A 20,675-nucleotide genomic window follows, 5' to 3' on the forward strand; every position below is an offset into this window, starting at 1 on the left:
GTGGTAGTAGTTACATAAAGCTACATGCGTGATAAAATTGCATAGACTGTATTTACACCCATCGATGAGTGCAGGCACTGCTGGTGTCATCTGAATACTCTGTGAATTCTCCCAAAGTCAACTTCCTGGTTTTGATGTTGTTTGGTAAACTGTAGTTAGTAAGATGTCGGCACTGGGGCAGGCTGGGTGAAGGATGCATGGGGTTTCACTGTACATTTCTTTGAACTCCTTGTAAATCTAATTATTTCAAAATAAAATGAATTAAAGACAATATGAATGTGCAAATATCAAATAATAAGGCTTTCACAGTACAGCGTAGGCTTCTAAAGTTTGGGAGGAGAGCCTTAAGATGATTTGGTAACACCTCTGTGGGTGCACCCTTCTGTAACCAGGCATCAGCCATGTGGGTGTCTGGTGTTTCCAAAGGAGGGTAGGATGAGATCAGAGAGTGCATTGTGTGCTCACTGAGGAAGGGAGAGGAATAATGATCTGTCCCCAGGATTAAGAAAGAGGAGATACAGTCCCATAAGAAAAGAGAATCCAGAGCTGAGAGCTTGCAGGAATGTCTCTGCTCCATTCTACTAGGGCTTAGACCAGCTGGCATAACAACTTCATGAACTGTCGGCCATCCTTAAGCTCTCCTTTAGGTACCAATTATCCCCTGATTTTCTCTTCATTATTAGCAGTAAATTCCTTTCCTTTCCTCTTTCCTCTTTCCTTTCCTTTCCAACAAAGTCTCTCTTTATCACCCAGTCTGGAAGGCAGTGGCAATGAACATGGCTCACTGCAGCCTTGACCTCTTGTTTTTTTTTGTTTTTGTTTTTTTTTGAGGTTATTTTTGTAGAGCCAGGGTTTCACCATGTTACCCAGGCTGGTCTTGAACTCCTGAGCTCTAGTGATCTTCCTGCCTTGGCCTCCCAAAGTGCTGGAATTACAGATGTGAGCCACCAGGCCAGCCCAGGTTTGCAGTAAATCTTGCTAAGATTTGCCCATGAAGAGTACCCTGGCTTGGTAGACTTTACAGAAGAAGGGGAGACTCGGAGACCACGTCCTATGCCATAGCCACTATTAGAGAGACAGGAGCCCCAAGAGCAGTCGAAGAGGAGTGGAGTTTAGGAAACAATCAGAACAATCTCTCTCCCCTGGTATGGCAGCCACAAGGAAGGGGCACCCTGGGGAGTCAGCCCAGGGTAGAGAAGTACATTTGGAGCCTTTAATCAGGGAAGCTTGCAGGGCTGCGGCACTCACCGCAGGGGACACCACCAGGGGGAAAGCAGGCAGGAGCCATTTGCCTTCCCTCCTTTTCAATTCTATGTCTATGTCCCTGTGCTGCTCAGATCCAGGAGCTCCTTAGGGATGCACTGTGTGTACGCGCCGTAGCACGCTGCACAATTCCGGACACACAGGGAGTGCTTATAAAGCGCTGTGGTGTATTTAGCAGCATCCTATAGCCACCACATGGTGCCCAGACACCTGCAGGCTGAATTCAAGTGCCCACCCCCTGGTGCAGAATCCTCAAATACGGGGACTCGCCCAGGTGGCTCAGCACCGCCCTCTGTCTGTTCTTAGATCTTGCTCAGAGGCTGAAGCAGGGTGGGCTTTCTGGCTCACAGGGCCATCCAACCACTCCCCTCCTGGCCATTCCCCCTCCTCTCTCAGGACATACGCTTTCCCCAAGATGGAGAGGGGAGCTAGCCTGAATCCTTGGTGTTTGTAAACTCCTTTCACCTGGAAATTGCTTTACACATTTTAAACTTCACATTACTCTTTGGGATAAGAAAAGAAGTAACATGTAATATTCAATTTCACACTTGGGAAACAAACAGTGAAGTTAAGTAACTTTCATAATGCCAGATAGCATATCTGTGTTAGGAAAGAATGTGTGAGTCCATATAAAATTGTGTCCTCAGACCGTTCTCAAGTGTGTTCTAAAGTAAAAGGCTTCTGTACTCAAAATTGAGCTTTGTCCCTGTTGAATAGTAAATTAAGAGTTCAAAATGAGACAGTAAATAAGTTAGACCAAATAAGTAAGCTGCCTTTGAGTACGGAGGTAGAGACATAAATTCGTATGATTACCATAGAAATCAGACAGCACTTTCCTGAAAGAAGAGCAATTTTTATATGTTAAATACAAGCCTTTGAAAAATACGGTATTTGTTGATAAAAGGAAACTTCTAAGGGCTGCTACTGTATCTTGATGACTTAATAAGGGGATCTCTCTGGGGATGGGGTAAGTTAAAAGAGGTTATTTCTTCAGTTTTCTTTATTCACACACTAGTAGCAAAATTAGAAAAATCAGTGAGAAAATTGTATCTGTTTTGTTGATATAATCTTATGCACTTTCCATTATAAAACCTGAAATTCAAGTATATGTTGTTTTCTTTAATGAGGTTTAAAGAATTGGAAGAAGACAATTCATGCAGTTAGTAAGTAAAAGTTGTGTGTGTGTGTATGGAGAGGGAGAGAGAGAGAGAGAGAGAGAGAGAGAGAGACAGAATCTCACTTTGTTGCTCAGGCTGGAGTGCAGTGGTATGGTCTTGGCTCACTGCAACCTCTGCCTCCTAGGTTCAAGCGATTCTCCTGCCTCAGCCTCCCAAGTAGCTGGGATTACGGGTGTGTGCCACCATGCTTGGCTAATTTGTTATATTTTTAGTAGAGACAGGGTTTCATCATGTTGGCCAGGCTGGTCTCGAACTCCTGACCTCAGGTGATCCACCTGCCTCGGCCTCCCAAATTGCTGGGATTACAGGTATGAACCACTGCGCCCAGCCAAAAATTGCTGTATTAAATAGTTATCAGTCAGGAGCAGGAGCTCACACCTGTAATCCCAGCACTTTGGGAGACTGAGGCAGGAGGATTGCTTGAGCCCAGGAATTTGAGACCAGCCTGGGCAACATAGTGAGACCCTGTCTGTACAAAACATAAATAAAATAAAATAAATAGTTGTTATTCTATTGTACCATCACCTTATTATGTCTGAGCAGTATTTGTTTGTTGTAGGCTAAAAGGTGAGAAGAGAGAAACAGAAAACTGTGATCATGATTATGCCTTTCAAGGGGCCTAATATGGAACTGTACTAGGTCGACTATTAATAGACTAAAAATGTTTGAAAGCACAAATGCAACAAAAGTGGTTTTTATCCCAAGAAAAGCCCTGGATAGGCTGCCTGGTCATGGGTTGCTGTCTTCCATGAGGTGATTCAGACACATGGGCTCCTTGGGTCCTGCAGTTGTACTGTCCACCAGCTTGCCTGCAGCCAGCTTTCGGAAGGAAAAAGGAATGAGGAGGAAGCCCACCTACCTCTTGCAACCCTGGACTGGCCTGGCCCAGAAGCAGCCCATGTCATTTCCACCACCCTTCCACTGAAAAGAACTTGTCACGTGGCCATGTGTCCATGCCTACCTGGAAAGAGGGTTGGAAATACAGTATCTGGCTGGGATTTAAATGTGTATTTTAGAAATGAAAATAGATTTTGGTGGACAGCCAGCTCAGCTGCCTCAGAGGCCTTCTTAAGCTGCATTAGCGTAGACTTTCTTATTTAGCCACGTCCTGATTCCCTGTGAATGGGCCTAGTTGTTACTTTTAAGAGAAAGATAGATCTAGAGAGCTGAATCCATTTTCAGTAGATAGAGGAATTAACTTTCTGAATAGAGTTCAGTTAAGAAGGAATTGCTAGGGACTTTCTTGCTAGAAGAGAATCTGCCCTCCTTTGTACTAGAGATGTAAAAGAATGCAGGGTTCAAGGAAGACGGCCTTTCACATGGTACTCCCAGCAATTTCATGACATACAAAGCACATGGATCCCAGGACTTTGAGTGAGGAAGGAACTGTCCTTCTCAAAGCATTGCTGCCTTATAAGGGCTGAAAAGGAGGAGGGGCTTGGCAGAGGACCTGTTAATTCTCTGGCCTGTTCGCCTTACAATCAGAACGTTATATAGGTTTGATAAATCTCATGTTTTTCAAAAAAAATCTCTATTCATAGTTATACAGGAAACTGTGATGAGATCCCCTTAAGAGAACATTAATAGTATCAATACAGTTACTATTATTCCAACATCTTTAGCTCACTCTTGCCACTCTTTGGCGCTCTACTTTTTAATATAAACCATACGTAGAGAGACAGGAGCCCCAAGAACAGACAGGCTGGCCAAGCTGGAGAAGTAATCAAAGCGTTCTCTGTCCCTGGAGCCCCAGCCGTAAGTGGACACACTTCAGTTACCCAAAGCCAAGACCACTGGAGAGAAGAAAATTGCTAGTACCAGTGTGGGAGTTATACTGTCGTCTTCTCTTTCATAAGCATGGTCACAAATGACATGTGATTTGAAACCACAATTTACTACCGTAATAAAGTTTCTAAAATTACTGCAGTCGGAATCCAATTGTATTGAACAGTCAGTTGATTCTGGGTTAAAACATGCTTTCATCACAAAATAATGACCGGTTTGAGAAAAATAAGGTTGTGTTCAGGAGCCAATATCTCAGTGCAAGATGGACACTATTAAAATTCTTCAGGGGACAATAAATTGCTGATTTGCTAAGTGTGCTTGAAGCAATATCACCTTACATCTGCCTAATGTTCTTTCCTCACAGCCTCCCAATGAAATAGGTAAAGCAGGAATTTCCACTTTATAGAGAAGGATCTAGGGATATGAGAATCCATCATGTGAGAACATTTTAGATAAGTAGCAGAACCCAATTCGTAAAACTCTTTACACTACTCAAGTAAACAGGGCGGCCAGTGGATTGACACACACTGTTTTTAAAGACCAGATTTAGAGGTATGCTCACTCAAATCTATTAATTCTGATCAGTATGAAGAACAAAGTTAGTGCTTTTGGATATTAAGATAGTTGGTATAGGCAAACAATGAAATTTAAAAGCAGTAACTCAACTGTAAGTATTTCTTTCTTACAGGAAACTGTTTTTGCAGTCTTATGGCAAATTTTGAGGCCCAACTGTCACCCTTTTGCATGTTTTCCTGTAGGAAGTAAATGAATTCTTTGTTTTGTATTTTGTTAGCACTTTCTAAAGTATTTGTTTTCATTTGGTTTTATCCATTGCAAGGCAATTGTTTCTGATCTTATTCTTTGTCGTTGAATCATCTCCAAGGTTGTAAGTTATGTTACAAATAACTTAGCTTTTAATGCTTCAAAAACTTTAAAAGGTGGGTAGTGGGGAACATCAACCTCTGTGTTCTCTCATATAATCAGGAGCTGGGAGAAATCACAGCAGATTTTGACAGTGTCCTCAGTATCAGCAGACCTTCCTGAAGAAGGGTGTCCAAACTTCCTGGGCTTTATTACTCTATTAAATGTTCTACCAACTCCCCCAACTCTTCCCTTTACTCAACCCTTGACATGAAACACCTTTCTACTGTGTAGTCCATTAGGGTGTAAATCACACCAAAGAATTTTTGCTCAACCACTTTGCTAGATAGATTGGAAAGAAACACCATTTATTACCTGCTAATCAAACTGTAATTGCCTGTCTCCCTGATAAATTGACCATGAATAAGGTAGGTCTCTTTGACTGACAGTCTTGCGAATGTGCATTGCAGTCTTTATAGGCATGACATGCTTGTGATAAGAAAGCAGGCTTGCTGTGAGGAAGGAAACAATGTTTCCCTCTTTTGAAGGGACTGATTTTCACAATTTTCACTTGCATCATAAATAAGTGTTGGCAAAAGTATCACTCACTGATTATGTACATGGCAGATAGAGAAGCAAGTTACTTTTAGTTTAAAAAACAACCTTGTTGCCATGTTGATTTAATCAGAGTTCTATTTGTTTGTGTCTGCTCATCTAATGTGTAATCAGAATCCCTTAATAGGAAGTGGTTTCATTCCGTTGCTCTGTATTCTGGAGAGAAAGTCTGATGTTGGATTTATTATTAACATTTGCCATCAGCTTGTCACCACTGAAGCCCTCTGCATTATTTTCTGTGCTCTCTATAAGGCTGGTTCTGCTCTGCCATCCTCTTTTTGCCAGGGAGAGAATTTTTTTTTTTTTTTTTTTTTTGAGACGGAGCCTTGCTCTGTTGCTCAGGCTGGAGTGCAGTGGCGCCATCTTGGCTCACGGCAACCTCCACCTCCTGGGTTCAAGCAGTTCTCCAGCCTCAGCCTCCGGAGTAGCTGGGATTATAGGCACACGCCACCGCATCCGGCTAAATTTTGTATTTTTAGTAGAGACGGGATTTCACCATGTTGGCCGGGCTGGTCTCGAACTCCTGACCTCAGGTGATCCACCCGCCTCAGCTTCCCAAAGTGCTGGGATTGCAGGCATGAGCCACCACGCCCGGCCGAGAAATTTTAAAATGAGTCACCAGGAATAAAATATACTAACCAAGCGAGGTCCACAGTTTATTCAGATTTTCCTAGTTTTTGCTCAATGCCTCCTTTCTGTTCCAGGATCCCATCCAAGATACCACATTACATTTAGTCACTGTATTTCCTTAGGTTTTTCCAGTCTCTGGCAGTTTCTCCAACTTTGCTCGTTCTTGATGATCTTGACAGTTTGAAGGGGCACTGGTCAGGTATTTTGTAATATGTTCTTCAGTTGGATGTTTCTGATGTTTTTCTCATGGTTAGACTGATGATGAGTTTGAGGAGGAAGACAGCAGAAGTGAAGGGCCCATGCCATCAGCATGGCGTGTCAGTGCTGATGCTGAACTTGATCACCACTGAGGTGCAGTACTCATCAGCTGTCTCCACTGTAAAGTTACTCCTTTTCTCTTTGTTTTTGTACTAATTCTACCTGTTTTAACTCTAGCTGTACTGCAAGTACTGTCTCAGGGTTCACTCCTTCTGGGTATCTTCTCTTAAATCTGACCAACTTAGTGGACTATTTCACCACAGACATAATTTTAAATAGCCCAGTTACTGAGAATTGCATTAGGAAGGAAGGCGAGATGTGCTCACCACCTCTTAGCTGAGTGACTGCCTCTGTGATTCCATCACACATCACAACTGTAGTCTTTTACACATGAATAAATCCCCAGAACTCTTCTCAGCATTGCTTTGTGGTCAACAGTGGAGAAGGGCCTTGTGACATTGAGAAGAGAAGATGACCATGTAGTCGTGACTTAGCGAATTCCAGTGGCTGTTTCTTTTTTTGAGACAGAGTCTCGCTCTGTCGGCCTGGCTGGAGTACAGTGGCACGATCTCGGCTTACTGTAACCTCCACCTCCTGGGCTCAAGCAATTCTCCTGCCTCAGCCTTCCAGGTAGCTGGGATTACAGGCATGTGCCACCATGCCTGGCTAATTTTTGTATTTTTAGTAGAGGTGGGGTTTCACCATGTTGGCCAGGCTGGTCTCAAACTCCTGACCTCAGGTAACCTGCCCACTTTGGCCTCCCAAAGTGCTGGGATTATAGGCGTGAGCCACCGCACCGGACCAACAGTGGCTATTTCTAAGAGACCTATCTCTCTAAAAAAAAAAAATCACTAGAAAAACTTGTACTTAAAAATTATGAAGGCAACTCGAGGGAGAATATAGGATGCCAACGGTGTCTCCTGACCTTAGCCTTTGCGATTAGGTGCTGATTGTGTGAAATCCGGCTTGATCATTTGGTTTAACCATACTGGGCAACATTGTCGTTGCCTGGAGGATGTTTGTATTTATTTTACCATGACATCAAACTTTTTAGGATATTAATAAAGTTTGGATGTAAGATCTAATGAAATTAAGTGTTCTTTATCTTAGGAAAACATCATTTTGTTTTGCATTTACAAGTGGAGTTAGCATTTAGATATTCAGGTTTGGGACTATGAAGGTCTGTTCTTATTCTGGCTAATATATAATTCCTTAACTTAATGGCTCTGTTGTTGAAAATGCTTGCTCTAGCGCTATCTTTCTACACAGTAGCCTAGACTGTTGGTTGAAGGGGAGAATTTATCCCTTAGGAAACACTTAACAATTTCTGGAGACATTTGTGGTTGTCACAACTGGGTGGGGGCCATATCTGGCATCTTGTGAGTGAAGGCCAGGGATGCTGTTAAACATCCTATAATTCACAACCCCTCACAGCAAAGAGTTACCTGACCCACAATGCCAACAGTGCTAGGTATGGGAAAGTTAATTGGTTGGCCACATTGCCTTTGCTTCTTGTCTGGGGCAGCTTTCGCTAGACCCTGAGCCATGTTGTATATATACTTAATTTTGTTAGATCACCCCAGAGAACATCCGTGGCCCTAGGTCAGCTTCAGAATGAGTCTCACTTCTAGATCAGTGGTTTCCACTGAGCCTATGTGAACACAAAGATCTTTTTTAATGACCAGAATTTTTAGTCTCATAATTTTTGAGCTCTTATTATTTAAGAACTGAGAAAATCCTTGGTTCTCGGCCTTTTGGCTAAGATCAAGTGAAGAACTGAGAAAATGCGTAATGATGCTAACATACATGCTATCTTGCATGCAGTGGCCGTGGATTTAGTAACATATCTCAAGTAATTTTCATTTTGTTGAACACAACATTTGGAAAACAGTAGTACATATATATATGTGTGTGAGAGACCCATTATTTCATTATTCATTCTACAGATAGTACTTGGGTACACATGGATTTGATGGCCCCTAGCAGGAAATATTTGTCCTCATAGGGAAAACGGCCCACAGCTTAGGGACCATTGCTGATGAGGATCCCTTTGAAACAGAGATGACGTGGAGAACACTCACATCTGTAGCTGAAACAGTCTAGGAAATAGGGAAGGGCATCTCAGCCTCACATACAGTGCCCACTTATTAATTCTGCAAATGAAGGGAGGTGCTCTGTTGTGGTTTTCATGCCTGTTGTTAAAGGAATCTGACAGCCGAGGCATCAGGCTGCTTTCTTCAGCCCTGGTGAGAGTAGGAGCTCTGGAGTGAAGCCAGTGAATAGAACTTTGCCAAGACTGAATCTTCTGGGACCATCTGTGTCTACTTTTTCAAAAAGCAGATTGTGTGAAATGACAGGCAGGTAGGACACGGAAGGTAATAGAGATGTGAATGAGAAGACTGTAGGAAGTGAGAGAGCGAGGACGGGTGCCAGTGGGAAGAGCCCAGCAGAAGATTGAGTGTCCTGGCAGCAGGACTGAGAGGATGAGGTGACAAATGGCTTTTTTCTCTGGGAAGGAAGCCAGTGGTGTGTGAGTTGTGGCTTGGGTTCCTGATCTTAGATCAGTTTTCCTTACACACAATATTAAGATTCATATTCCTTCCAGGAAACTATCAAGAGTAAATGGATCAACAGGCAACAAATTGGAAGAGCCTCAGACATAGCAAGAGGGTGGCGTGGAGGGAGAGGACATATAACCCGCTCTTTGGCAGCTGTGCCTACCACACTCTGGCCTTGAAGATTCTGCTTTGGCTCCCAGACTAGAGACCCTTTTGCATCTTTGCCATCAGTCTTTTTGGAATACTGCATCAGGCCTAAGGTCCCAGATGAACCTCAGGACAGCTTTCATTTTGAAAATTTTGGTTCTCAGTTCACATTTTCTAGCTTTCCATTGAGTGGTGTATCAGTTAGCTGTTGCTGTGTAACAAAACCCCTCTCAAATTTAGTGACTTCAAAGAATAACTTTTTGGGATTTCTCCCAAGCCTCTGGGTTGGCTAGGTGTTTCTGATGATCTGGACTCACTCATGCATCCATGATCGCAGTGGCAGGGTGATGGGCGGAGAGCTGGTCAAGGATGGCCTCCAACAGATCCCTCATTTTCTTCCTTCCACTTCTTTACATCCTTCCATAAGGTTCACGTGGGGGATGTTTTCCTGGCAGTGGGTCCAGGAGAGAAAGAAAAAACATACAAGTGCTTTTACAAGCTGCTGCTTGTGTCAAGTTTGCTGCTGAACCACTAGGAGGCGAGCCCCAGGACCATGCCCTGAGTCAGCGTGGGAGGGCACTGTCACAATGTGGAGCCACTGATCCCATCACTTTGCCATCGCTGGTGAAATACAAGGAGGCCAGCTGACAGCTTCTGATGAGTTGCCAGATGACGTTTCTTCTGCTGTTCTTTCATGTTTAGTAGTATTGCTTTGTAGCAACACGTTATGTCTTAATCTGTTTCGTGGTTGAGATTCACCTGAGCAGGCATCTGGACTAGGTGTTTTAAGTAGATAATTTTTCTATCTCTTGGTCATTTCGTCATCTCACCTATGTGATGATGATAGAGCCCCAGAAATACAAACACCATATTCCAATACAGCATGTTCAGAAGAACTGAATAAAAGAAGCATACAGATTTAGGAAGAAGGAGAAAAAAAAAAAAAAAACTCCGTGGAGAAGAACCTCCTGCTTATTTTATTTTATTTTATTTTATTTTTTGAGACGGAGTCTTGCTCTGTCGCCAGGCTGGAGTGCAGTGGCACGATCTTGGCTCACTGCAACCTCCACTTCCCGGTTCAAGTGATTCTCCTGCCTCAGCCTCCTGAGTAGCTGGGACTACAGGCGCCCACCACCACACCTAGCTAATTTTTGTATTTTTAGTAGAGACGGTGTTTCACCATGTTGGCCAGGATGGTCTCGATCTCCTGACCTCGTGATCCACCCGCCTTGGCCTCCCGGAGCGCTGGGATTACAGGCGTGAGCCACCGTGCCCAGCAGTAATTTTATTTTTAAGATGGAAGGGCGAATGAAGGAATATTTGTTAGCAGTGACTACACAGAGCTCCAATGGGCTTTCTCTGTGTTGAAGTAGGTAGGAAGATATAGGGAATTGGTAAACTCCAACTATTTTTTGTTTTGTCAGTAGAGCATGGGAAAATGGCTGATTTTCAAATTGTTGTGATGAAACGAATGCAGGAGTATTTATAGGCATGTGTAAATAATAAGAATATATCTTTGCACTCTGTCAGAAAACAGCTGCCATGTTATTTAGAGCTTTTTCAGGTAGAATAAAGTAGAACTTTCTAAAAGTCCGAAGAAATACAGAGGAAGATTTTTAAAACACTTGACACCATTAATTTCTGCCTTATCCAATTCATATTTATAGCATTTCCATCCGTCATATCTTTAATAGTTCGGTTCGGTCTGAGCTATTTATTTCTCTCACATATTTCCTTTTTTGTTCAGTGCTAATAATTACGCTTTTGTTCTCTTACTGGCAAAACATTGCATTCTCCTCGGGAAGCATTCAAAGAGACTGAGCAGCAAACACTAATTAATCCTCGCAGTGTGTCTCCTTCATTCGTTTAACTGAGGCACTGAAATGTCTAGCCACACATTCAATGAAATATAATTTGGTGACACAGAAGGTACGAAAACTTTTACTTGAGTTGCCATAGCAGCTTCAATAAGCCTCATGTGGCCATGGTTGTGAGGCAGTTCAAGGCTTTGAATATCCTTGAGATGTAGGTGTGGTGACTAGAGTATCTTTCTGTGTTATTCTGCCTTTCTGACAGCAGTCATCCTGACTTGCTGTGGAGAATGAGTTTATCTGAGTGGAAGTTATCCTGGAGTCTAGGGAGGCAACCTAGTTTATAGCAAGTAATCTTGGGAGTTACAGGCTTGTGTTTTGTTTCCGTTTTTGTCATTTGTCTACATGTTGACAAGTGACTTCATCCCTGGAAATCATTATTGCTTATCACCAGTTAAACACAATGGACATTAGGCAGTTCAGTGATGAGCTTAAAAGAGTTTGACAAGTTTCTTGGAAAGAACGTGTTAGGTAACTACGGATGGCTTCCTGTGCAATGTCTTAAGTCTTTAAAGAATATTTTAATTTATTACCTTATGTCCTTAAATAGGTCCCTTGAACCAAATTTAGTATCCAAGAATATGCCTTGTCCTAAGAACTTTTGCAGGATGACATGGAAACAGATGCTGTAATTGGGAAGCCTCCTAAATATGTGCAGTTAGGTAGTGGTTATAAATTATCTGTAGTGTCTCATTCATTAGAGACTATCTTACGAGTTAGTTTGATGATTGATTTGTAGCAACTACAAATAATAAAAATGCTGTCTTTGCTTTAAGCGGATTCATACAGTCTTCTCTCCAGGGCTGGAAGTTATAAGTTTGCCTGCTCTGGAGGTCCGAGTGCTGAGCAGTGAGTGACTGTAGACATGTAACAGGCATTCCTCCCTCCTTGAATCCCATGTTTAAGGTCTGTGTTTACCTCTAGCCCACGAGTTCCAAAAGCTATGCCTGGCTTACTTGGTTTTGTTTTTGTAGCCCTTACTACAGTGACTAGTAATGAAGTAAGTGCCCAAACACAGATGTATGAAATAAAGAGAGAGATGAAAGGGCAAATAGGGGAGCTAGAAGTTGTTTCTCTCTGTTGTACTTAAGGCCTGTTGCTTCACGGCCTTTCCCTACACAAGGCTGTAACACTCATAACACCTGTTGTGACTGTTGTGAGAACAAATTGGCTTCCAGATCTGAATCAGAATTGCACGTAAGAATCACTTAGGAAGCCTGTTCTGGACTCTGCCCAGAGCTACTGACCAGGATCTCCAAAGACTTAGCCCTGAGAGCTTTTTATTTTCAAAAGGCTCCCAAGATAATTCAGATGCAACTGCTCTGAGGATTCATGCTGGGAACTATTGATCCAGATCTGCTGTAAGCCCTGGCCGTGCCCTGGACCCACAGCTCCTTTCCTTGCCCAGGCTCCCCATGAGATGAAGGCTCGTGGAACACATCTCATCTTCTTCATGGCAGATAATTGGAATCAAGGAGCTGTAGTTCCTTTACCTATAGTAACATGCTGAAAATTAACCATAGTTGTTCTTACATTTCTTTGTATCATTAGGTACCCCACTGCCAGGCCTATTAGCAGAGACCTAATACATAATTGGTGTTCTGGAAGAAATGGAAGGATAGATACATGAATTCTGTGACTTAAGAATGAAATCCCCATGGACATACCTAGATCAAGAAGAATGTTGAATTTGTCTTTACACAAATTAGCATGAGGAAATACTTCTACTCCAAATTAATAATAGGTCCTGAAATCCATTTTTAGACTTCAATTCACTTATAGATGATGTTAAGAATGATCCTTGAAAAGGGATGGACTTTAGTATTTGTCTGTTGTAGAATTGCTTTTTAACTATTAAGTCAGTACTTCAGGGTTAAACATTGCAAGTTCAAGATACTAAGATTAGTTACCATCTGCAGCTTAAATAATGTGTCCCTTCCCAAACTCCATCAAATGAAATAACCATTAATTAAACCCCAGTTCTTTTCCAATTGGAGGAAGGCTGCAGGCGAAATTATTTTTGTGATGTATGGGACATCTGTAATGAGTGCTTCTCAGGTGTACCTGAAGCCCTTCATCCTCACAGCATAGGACTGGAGCATTTGAACTGCCTTTGTCTTGTAAACAGATTATAGCATTGTTAGGATTAGCCTGCTTTTCGTTGGCAATTTTTTTCATCTCAAGTAGTCCGTATTTTCTAAGTTTAGCATGTAGCAAGCAGTCAGTCCTGTTCTTGGCTGAAGTAAGCAATCACGGGACACTCAAACGGAGAATGAGTGCCCCGTGTCCCTCATTCTCCCCACATGTACATCCCCTATGTGTTCCTCATTCTCCCCTATGGGTCAGTTAAGATCCCTGTAATTGCAGGATGCTCCCTCAAGCTAGTGGAGAATATATAATTTGGAATGTAAAGGTATCTCCAGAATCACAGGGCAGGAGTCCAGCTCCATTAATTGCTTTTACTACACATCAGCTTGTTTCTTCTCAAGTTTTAAAAAAAAATTAATTGTGGTAGAATGTTCGTAACATAAAATTTATCATCCTAATCATTTTATATATAATTCAATAGTGTTAAGTATGTTCCCATTGTTGTGCAACCCGTCTTTAGAACTTTTTCACCTTGCAAAACTGAAAATCTGTACTTGCTAAGCAATGACTCTCTGATTCCCCTTCCTCCGCAGCCCCAGGCAGCCATCATTCTGCTTTGCCTCTATGAGTTTGACTGCTCTAGGTACCTCATAGAAGTGAAGTCAGAGAGTATTTTGACTTTGTGTGACAGACTTATTTCACTTGGTGTAATGTCTCCAAGGTTCACACATGTGGTAACGTGTGTCAGAACTTTCTTCCCATTTAAGACTGAAGAATATTTCATTGGATGCATACGGCACGGTGTGTTTACCTGTTTATCTGTCCACAGACACTAAGGTTGTTCCCACCTTTTGGCTATTGTGAATGATGCCATTATGAACATGGGTGTACAAGTATCTCTTCAAGACCCTGTCTTCAATTCTTTTAGATAGATACTGAGAAGTGGTATTGTTAGTAATTCTATTTTTAATTTTTTAAGGAATCTCCATACGGTTTTCTATAGTGGCTGTACCATTTTACATTTTACTTTCCCACCGACAGTGCACAAGATCTCCAGTTTCCCCATATCCATGTCAACATTTGTTATTTTGTTTTTTGTTTTTTTTTAAAATAATGGCCATCCTAGTGTGTGAAGATGAACCTACTCTCTCATTGCGGTTTTAATTCCATTTTCCTAATCATTGGTGCAACTGAGCATCTTCTCATATGCTTTTTGCTCTTTTGTAAACCTTCTTTGGAGAAATGCCCATTCAAGTCCTTTGCCCGTTTTTTAATCAGGTTGTTTTTCTGTTGTTGAATTGTAAGAGCTCTTTATGTATTCTGAATATTAACCCCTTATAAAATATATAATTTGCCAATGTCTTTTTCTTATTCCATAGGTTGCATTTTGACCCTTTTAGTTTTGTCCTTTGATGGCACAGAATTTTTAAATTTTGATGTGGTGCATTGTATCTACTTTTATTCTCACACTTAATATATAATCTAATTCTTTTATTTTGTGTTCTTTTAAAAACTTTATAATGAAACATTAGGGTTTTTTTTTTTTTTTCTTTTTGGAGTCTCGCTCTGTCACCCAGGCTGGAGTGCAGTGGTGCGTTTCGGCTCACTGCAAGCTCCGCCTCCCGGGTTCACGCCATTCTTCTGTCTCAGCCTCCTGAGTTGCTGGGACTACAGGCGCCTGCTGCCACGCCCGGCTAATTTTTTGTATTCTTAGTAGAGAAGGGGTTTCACCATGTTAGCCAGGATGGTCTCGATCTCCTGACCTTGTGATCCACCCACCTCGGCCTCCCAAAGTGCCAGGATTACAGGCGTGAGCCACCGTGCCCGGCCACATTAGGGGTTCTTTTTAGCTGCTATCCCCAGTTTAATTCCTCTCTTCCCCACTACTGTGGGAGTTTTTCTAAGCTTTACTGAGGTATAATCATATATATGATTATATATATAAGATATACAGCGTGATGCTTTGATGTATGTATGTATTGTGATATTATTATCAAAATTAAGTTAGCACATTTATCACCTCACATAGTTACCATTCTTCTGTGCGTCTGGTGAGAACCACTAAGATCTACTTTTCTAACAAACTTCAAATGTTCAGTACAGTATTCTTAACTGTAGTCACCATGCTGTAGCTTAGATCCTCAGAACTTTTGCATCTTATAACTGAAAGTTTGTACCCTTTGACCAACATCTGTGCCTCAGCCTTGGCAACCACCATTCTACTCTCTGTTTCTATGAGTTGTACTTTTTTTGATTTCACATATAAGTGAGATCATACAGTATTTGTCTCTGTCTGATTCCACTTAGGAGAATGCCCTCAGGATACATTCATGTTGTCACAAATGGAGGGATGTGTCTTTCCTTATGGCGGAATGGTATTCTAGGTGTGCTCTGCAGCTGGGTGGAGCTGCAGGCTGTGCCCTGCAGTCAGGCGGGGGGGTCACTGACAGGACCCCCTGCTGGGCAGGGCCATAGGCTGGGCTCCGCAATTGGACCGGACTGCTGTTTGGGCTCTCTGGTCAGGTGGTCAGTGGGGTTCCTGGTTGATCTTCCTGTTTGGGGGGTGGCTGCAGGCTGTGCTCTGCCACCAGGCAGTGCTGTCCTCTGAGCTCTGTGCACTGGGTGGTGCAGGGGGTGGTCCCTGTGTTCCATAGCTGGTCAGGGTCTCTGGCTGATTTCAGGTTATGCTGCTCTGCTAGGTGGGGCTTGGCTTTCTGCCTGAGGAGGGCTGTAGGCTGGGCCCCAGGACTGAGCCAGATTGCTGGCTGGGGACTGATGGTGGGCAGAGCTGGTGACTGCCCTCCCTGGCCAGATGGTGACACCGTTTCATTTCTGTGGGTGCAGTGCCACTGGCTGTGCCTTCTAATCAGGCAACTCCACTGGCAGGGATTTGGTGCCGCAACTGAGATCCACAAGCTAGTTGCTTTGAGCCCCATCCTCCTTTGTTCCTAGCCAACCCCAGGTGGTCTAGCCCTGCTAATTTTCCCAGTGTTCCTGTGAGGCAAGACAGAAGGAGGTCTCCTGGGAAGACCGCCTAGATGTCCGCCTTAGGCTCTCTTTTTCCCTACTGGAAAAAAAACGTAGCTTAGGGGAATCCTCTTTGTCTAGTGCTCTGCCAGACTGGGGAGGGGCAGCATAACCAAACCAAAGCCCTCCACTCCTCTTATGAAACTTTTCTTGGTTCCTGTGGACCAAGGGGGTAGTTCTCCTTCATCCCCTTATTCTGGGATTTCCACAAAGGTATTTTGTCTATAGATAGTTTTGCTAGTTGGTTGTTCTGTGAGGGGACAAAAGCTGGGGACCTCCTCTCTTACCATCTTGCTTTTGTTGCCTGTCCTTTTCTTGTTACATCCAAGAAATCACTGCTAAATCCAACATCATGAATCTTCTCTCTTATGTTTTATTCTAAGTGCTTTCAAGTTTAGGTCTTATGTTTAAATCTTTGTTCTGTTTTGAGTTAATTTTTATGTGTGGCATAAAATAAGGGTCCACCTTCATTCTTTTGCAGGCGGATATGCAGTTTTCCCAGTGCCATTTATTGAGAGACTGTCCTTTATCCATTGAATGGTCTTGGCACCTTTGTCAAAAATCATTTGGCCCTATTTGCTGGGGTTTATTTCTGGGCTTTCTATTCTATTACATTGGTTTGTATGCCTCTCTCTGTGCCACTACTATGCTGTTTTGATTACTATAGCTTTATAATATATTTTGATATCAGGAAGTGTGGGACTTCCAATTTTGTTATTGTATTCCAAGATTATTTTGGCTTTTTGAGGTAACTTTAAATTCCATATATATTTTTTTTTATTTCTGCAAAAGAAAATGCCATTAGGAATTTTAGCAGGATTGTATTAAATCTGTAAATCATTTTGGGAAGTATTGACATCGTAATAATAAGTCATCTGATTTGTGAAATGGGATGTCTTTCCATTTGTGTCTTGTTTCATTTCTTTCAGAAGTCTTTTGTAGTTTTCATTATATGAGTCTTTTGCCTCCTTTGTTAAGTTTATTTGTAAGTATTTTACTCTTTTTGATGCTATTGTAAATGAAATTGTTTTCTTAATTTCCTTTTATTTGTTGTTAATTTGTAGAAACACAGCTATTGTTCACTGTGTTGATTTTGTTTCCTATCATTTTGCTAAATGTGTTTATTCTAACAGGTTTTTTGTGGACTCTTTAGTGTGTTCTACATATAAGATCATTTATCTTATTATTTTTGTTTTTTTTTATATTTCCTAATTTTTTTCTTACATAAGATCATTTATCTAAGAATAGAGATAATTTTACTTCTTCCTTTCTGATTTGCATGCCTGGATAGCTAATCCTTGGTTGACTGTTTTTATTTCTGAACTTTAAATAGATCATCCCATTGCCTTCTGGATTCCATAGTTTCTGGTGAGAAGTCATTCATTCATCTTATTTGCTATTCTTTTCTTGACAATTTTTTTTCTTACTGCTTTGAAGACTTTGTTCTTTGCCATTTAACAGTTTTACTTTGTAGCTGGGTGTTGATGTTTTTGCATTTATCCTTCTTAGAGTTTTTGAGCTACTTACATATACAAACTATTGTTTTACGTTAAATTTGGGAAGTTTACTTCATTATTTCTTCAAATACTTTTCCAGTATTCTTTCTGTTACTTTCCCTTCCGTCTTCTATTTCTATTAGTTGTGTATTGGAACACTTCATGGCATCTCACATTTTTCCAAGGCCCTTCCTTTTATCTCTCTTTGTTCTTAGGATTGAGTAATTGCTATTAGCCTGTCTTCAAGTTCAGTGATTCTTTTTCTGCAGGTTAAAATCTGCTGTTGAGTCCCTCCAGTGAATTTATTTGTTATTTTACCTTTTAACCAAAAAATTGATACTTTAAAAATAATTTTCATGTTTTAATATTCTGTTTATTGAGACATAGTTCTCAACTTTAATTCTTTAGAAATTATTTATATTTTAAAATAGAATAGCTAGTTTAAAGGTTTTTTTTCTGTAAAGTCTAGCATACAAGCTTTCTTAGGGACAGTTTCTATTGACTGCTTTTTTCCCCTGTGTGTACTCCATACCTTCCTATTTCTTTGCATATTTCATAAATGTTTTTTAACAACTGGGCATTTGAATGATATAATATGACAATTTTGGAAATCAGATTTCCTACCCTATGCAGAATTTACTTTTTATATTGCTTCTGTCTGTTAAGTGACTTTCTTAAGATAATTCTGTAAGATATATATTCTATGTATGTTTAGCCTCTGAAGTCTCTTATCAGTTAGCTTAATGGTCATCTAATGACTGGATACAGGTTTCTTTAAATTATTTGAGGGATAAATCTCCGAGCCTTTGGGAAGGGACTTGTGTGTGTGTTGAGGCTTGCCTGCAATGTGCTGGCAGGCAGTTTACAACCCTCCACTTGCTTGTGTAGAGCCAGAGGTCAGCCAGAGGTGACCGTACATTGTATGTCAAATTGTAGGTCAGTCTGTCTTGCCGGAGGTGAGATATTAGAGCCTTTTCCAATGCTTTTTCTGGACATGTGCTTAGCCTTGTACGTGTGTGACCTTCTGAATTTCCAGGAATAAGTCAGAGTAGTTCAGAATCCCCTATGGCCATGTCATTCTCCAGTTTTTCCATTTAAGGTTTTTGGTATGTTGCTTGTTAGCCCCAGTTCATATTGCTTCCTCAGGAAACTGCAATATTGAGCATGTGTCACAGATTGTTTTCCCTAGGGATAGGGCTTTTTGCACAGATACAGGTCAGATTTAGGTCAGATACAGGCAAGCCTAATAATGGAGCTTTTTAAGGCAGCTTCTTGACAGATAAAATAGTAAGAATTCTCTGTTCTATCCCCCTTAGTGGCTTCAAGGCTATTGTTTTTCACAGCTCCTGTAGTTGCAAGACTGTTGGTTTTCAAGGGTCTTGTGGAACTAGGGGAAGGGGTATGAGAATAGGGCAAGTTAAAATACTTTTTATAGTTTGCTTGTTCTTAACAAGATTCATCTGTTTTTCTTGAATAAACAGTATTTAGATTGTTGCAAGCCTTCGATTAATTTTCAGAGTTCCAAAAATGTTGATTTCACAATTTTTGTCCATGTTCTCATTGATTTTATGGAGGAGATGATTTTCAGAGACTTTTATTCTGCCATTCCTGAGGTCCTTATTTTCTCAGATGACTTTCTGTGGTTCATGGAAATGTTCTGTAGTTCATCAGGTGTGGACACAGGGAAGGGTCACTTTGTATAGAAAGGCTATCAGGGACCTATCCTTGTGATTAATGTACCTGTTGCCTCCCTCTGGAGCTTCATGGAATGTGGTGTCTGTGGATTATGGAAAACTTGGCTTCCTTGGCCACATCTCCTTGAAAACTCTATCCTGCCTCCTCCTGTATACCAAGTGGATGTGCTGAGCACTTTCTTAAGCGCTAAGAAATATGTCAAAGAGCTTGCTGGGACAGTCTTTCCCTCTAACCATGGGACTGGCCAATGTGTTTTGAGCTTTTCCAGCCAATCTTCGGAGTAACCAAAACTTTAGGAAGACCCTGTCAGCCCACCTCCCTCACTGGCACACTAAGCAGGAATCCCCAGCCCCCTGTTCTCCCAGCTCCCAGGGGATGCTCTTCATCTTTGCTCTGTGATCCTGCAGTGGTCTCCTTGTGTGGGAATCATGCACCCCACTGGTCATGCCATATGTGTGTGAAGCTTATTTTAGCTGTCCTAATCAGAACATGATTAAAACAATTGATTTTTAAAACTATTGTGTATTTTTTCTGTGTTATTCTTGAATATTGGATTCATATTAAATAGTAGTTTGCCCTAATTAACTTTAATATTACAGATTTGTGCTTTTTGAACTCAGCATACAGATTTATGTAAATTGCATAAAGCTTTTAAGCTAGGAGTGTATCATTTACATTTATAATCCCATTTATCCCGTGTCTCCATATCACTGACTCTTCAAAGAAAGACAAGGGACTATTGGGATGGACGTACTTGATTATTTCAGTTTCACTCCTGTGCAAACCAAAGAACAAGTAGTAAATGACTTTTCCACATATACACACACACACACACATTCACACACACACACAGATGTTTGTGTGTATATACGTGTGTGTGGACATATCGTTGGATGCTCATATATGCACACTTAGAGAATCAAAACCGCCCCCTCCCCCTCCCCCTCCCCCTCCCCCTCCCCCTCCCCCTCCCCCTCCCCCTCCCCCTCCCCCTCCCCCTCCCCCTCCCCCTCTCCCCTTTTTTCGGTCTCCCTCTGTTGCCGAAACTGGACTGTACTGCCGGGATCTCGGCTCGCTGCAACCTCCCTGCCTCGGGCTCCTGTGACTCTCCTACCTCGGCCTGCCGAGTGCCTGGGATTGCGGTCGCGCGCCGCCACGCCTGAATGGTTTTTGTAGTTTTGGTGGAGACGGGGTTTCGCCGTG

General features: G+C 41.8%; 1 protein-coding gene and 1 long non-coding RNA gene across 5 annotated transcripts in view; both read left to right on the forward strand.

Moving 5' to 3' along the window:
• LOC129053689 (uncharacterized) overlaps positions 1-7,472 on the forward strand; it is a 34,979-nt gene extending 27,507 nt beyond the window's left edge. The window contains exons 1-2 of the long non-coding RNA XR_008518474.2: positions 1-647; positions 3,001-7,472. The exon at positions 1-647 is cut by the window's left edge and continues 27,507 nt beyond it. This is a non-coding gene — a long non-coding RNA (uncharacterized LOC129053689). The remainder of the gene's footprint in view (positions 648-3,000) is intronic.
• SDK1 (sidekick cell adhesion molecule 1) overlaps positions 1-20,675 on the forward strand; it is a 974,158-nt gene that overhangs the window by 422,655 nt on the left and 530,828 nt on the right. The gene's annotated exons all lie outside the window — the stretch shown is intronic.

Source organism: Pongo abelii, chromosome 6 (assembly GCF_028885655.2).
Source record: "Pongo abelii isolate AG06213 chromosome 6, NHGRI_mPonAbe1-v2.0_pri, whole genome shotgun sequence".
NCBI lineage: Eukaryota > Metazoa > Chordata > Mammalia > Primates > Hominidae > Pongo > Pongo abelii.